The 3,166-nt window shown below is 32.7% G+C and overlaps 1 non-coding gene across 1 annotated transcript; it reads right to left on the minus strand.

Annotated features, from left to right (window-relative positions):
• Positions 1–2,335: 2,335 nt before the first annotated feature.
• LOC111826669 lies at positions 2,336–2,439 on the minus strand. The gene has a single exon (XR_002830029.1). It is a non-coding gene; the product is annotated as a U6 spliceosomal RNA (small nuclear RNA).
• Between the last annotated feature and the right edge of the window lie 727 nt (positions 2,440–3,166).

The raw sequence follows: 3,166 nt of genomic DNA on the forward strand, positions 1-3,166 counted from the left end.
CTGAGAAGTGGAATGCTGATGGTAGCAGTAGGCAATGATGGGCAAATGGCAGAATTAATTTATGCTTTCTTTATATCTCAAACCTACATGGACCTCAAGAAAGAAGGTAGATAAATACAGCCAATAAGCAATGTGATTCATTTTTCATATTGTTAAAATAATCAAAAAGCAAACTCAATCAAAATTTTCTAAAATCATTTACCATGATCTTTTTATTTGATCCTTAAAAGGAACCTTCATATGTTCCAATGAAATCGGAGAAAACTAAATCCCTTCAGCATTGTGGTAAACTGAGAGTCATGAGAGGTGCTATGTAGGCATTGAGAGCATTTAGACAAATTTCCTTCACAACAGCATACAGATGCCCAATATCACTAGTTATAAGAGAAATACAAATCAATTCAAAACCACACTGAAGTACCAATACACACCTGATAAAAGGATATTATCAGTAAGAAAATAAATAACAAGTGGTGACAAGGACGTGGAGAAAAAAGAACTCTCATTCCTGTTGGTGGGAATGTAAATTGGCGCAGCCAGTGGAGACAGTATGGAAGTTCCTCAAAAAACTGTGTTCCCCAAAATTTGAGAATCCTTATTCATAAAGATATATGCACCCCCTATGTTCGTTACAGCATTATTCACAATAGCCAAGATATGCAAACAACCTAAGTGTTCTTCAATGATGATTGGATAAGGAAGATGTGGTATGTATACGGTATACCATGGAATAGTACTCAGCCATAAGAGAAGATGAAATATTGCTATTTGTGACAACACGGATGACTCTTGAGAGTAGCATGCTAAGTGAAATAAGTCAAATGAAAAAAGACAAGAATCATTTGATTCCACTCATATGTAGAATATAAAACAAAATGCAACAAACAAAAAAGAATGATAGTTACCAGAGGGAAAGGGAGGTGGGGGTAGAATGAAAAGGGTAAAGGGGATCAAATATATGGTGAATATATGGTGATGTAGGAGACTTCTGGTGGTGAACACGCAATGCAGTATGCAGATGTATTATAAAGTACACCTGACATTTATATAAAGTTATTAACCAATGTTACCCACTACATTTAATTTAAAAAGCAGCTTCAAAATTTTTAATTAGCTATGCTTAAATCTAAAACGATTCCTTTTAATTGAAGAAAGCAGATATTCATAAACTGTTTCAATAATTATAAACAGAAAAAATACTATATAAATGGGAAAATCTTATTTCTCATTTTGAATGAATCATCTCTACATCAATATGTCAGTAAAATTCTATGAGATTTATACTTAGAAAACATATACCAAGTTTCTCAGCAAACTTTATTACTATTTTAAAGGAACTAAATTAAACTGCTGCTGTACCATAGTCTCTGATTTCCCACTATAATATCACTTTTTCAAAAACACAATAAAGATACAGTCCCATGGCTTTTCATTTCTTTGTGGGTTACATAGGAGGTCTGCATTTTTATTTTATGCTTTAGACAATTCAATATGAGTCATACATAAGATAGTCTTTTTTCCCCATTAGATGACTATGAGTTTTGCTGATAAATATTTATATTGCTTCTGTCGCCAATAAAATCTGTACTCACTTGGGCAGAGTATTAAAGAGATCTCTCAGCTTCTTTCTATACTTGGTCTTAGAATGCAGAAAATGCCAAAGGAACTTGTGAAGTTTTTCTCTTAGAGGAAAATGGAGTTTTAAAATGGTTATTACAGAAATAATATGTGCTTGTTATTAAAATAATCAAATATTAGAGAATGGTATGAAATAAACACAGTTCGTTCTCCCTGCATCTACTCTCAATCCCACTGGAAGTAGTCACTGTCCAGACAGTTGTATAAAATACCAAAATATAAACATGTTTGCATAAATTTTATGATTTTCATTTTTCATTTTATACATCTTCAACTTTTTAAAAATCAACCTTATGTTTACAAGTCTTTTAATGCTTGTGGATTATTTCGTTGAATAGCAGCACTGTCACTTATTTAATCAAGTCCTGATAATGAACACCTATATATTTTCCAGTTGAGTGTTAGTTGGGTCTATTCTTTCAATTTTTACAAATTATATTTCATTGTACTGAACAAGTACACAAGGGAACACAAACACTTGAATGTGTATAATTTTTTGACCTATGGCAAATTCTGACTTAATTTTTTTATATTTATTTATTTATGGAGGGATTCATTTTCCTCTCCCACTCAGCTCTATTGAGATATCATTGACAATATTGCATAAGTTTAAGGTGAGTGATGATTTGACACGTGTGTATATTGGGAAATGATTACCACAAAGTCCATACCGTCATCACATAACATTTAACTCTCTAAAAATATGGAACAGTTCACGAATTTGCATGTCATCCTTACTCAGGGGCCATGCTAACCTTCTCTGTATCATTCCTTTAGTATATGTGCTGCCATAGTAGGCACTGTCAAATATTTATTGAGAATCTATTATGTACCAGATATCGTCGGGCCAAACATATGGTGATGGAAGGAGACTAGACTTCGGGTGGTGAGCACACAATGCAGTATACGGATGCTGTATTATAAAGTTGTGCAGCTGAAATTTACATAAGGGAGTTCTTGCAGTAAATGATCTTTCCATGTCTGACTTCTGACCTCTAGGTCCACCTGTGTTTTTGCAAATGGCAGCATTTGTTTCTTTCTTAAGGCTGAATAATGCAGCAATGAACATGGGAATGTAGATATCTCTTTATGATTCTGTTTTCATTTCTTGTATATCTACTCATAAATGGACTGCTGGATCCTATGGTAGTTTTATTTTTAATTTTTTGAGGAATCTCCATACCTTTTTCTGTAATGACCATACCAATTTACATTAAAAAAACAACAACAGTAAATCAGGGTTCTATTTTATCCACGTCCTTGCCAACACTTGTTATCTCTTGTCTTTTTTATAATAGACATATAGCCATCCTAACAGGTATGAGGTCATATCTCATTGTGGTTACAATTTGCATCTTCTCAAATAACCAACTCTTATTTTGATAATCTTTTCTATATTTTCCTAGTCTCCATTTTATTTATTTCTGCTCTACTTTTCATTATTTTCTTTCTTTTCTTAACATTGTTCTTCTTTTCTAATTCCTTGAGTTATAAAGTTGGGTTTTTCACTTGAGATCTTTCTATTTTT

The sequence above is a fragment of the Myotis lucifugus genome, unplaced genomic scaffold (genome assembly GCF_000147115.1).
Source record: "Myotis lucifugus unplaced genomic scaffold, Myoluc2.0 scaffold_94, whole genome shotgun sequence".
NCBI classification, from domain to species: domain Eukaryota; kingdom Metazoa; phylum Chordata; class Mammalia; order Chiroptera; family Vespertilionidae; genus Myotis; species Myotis lucifugus.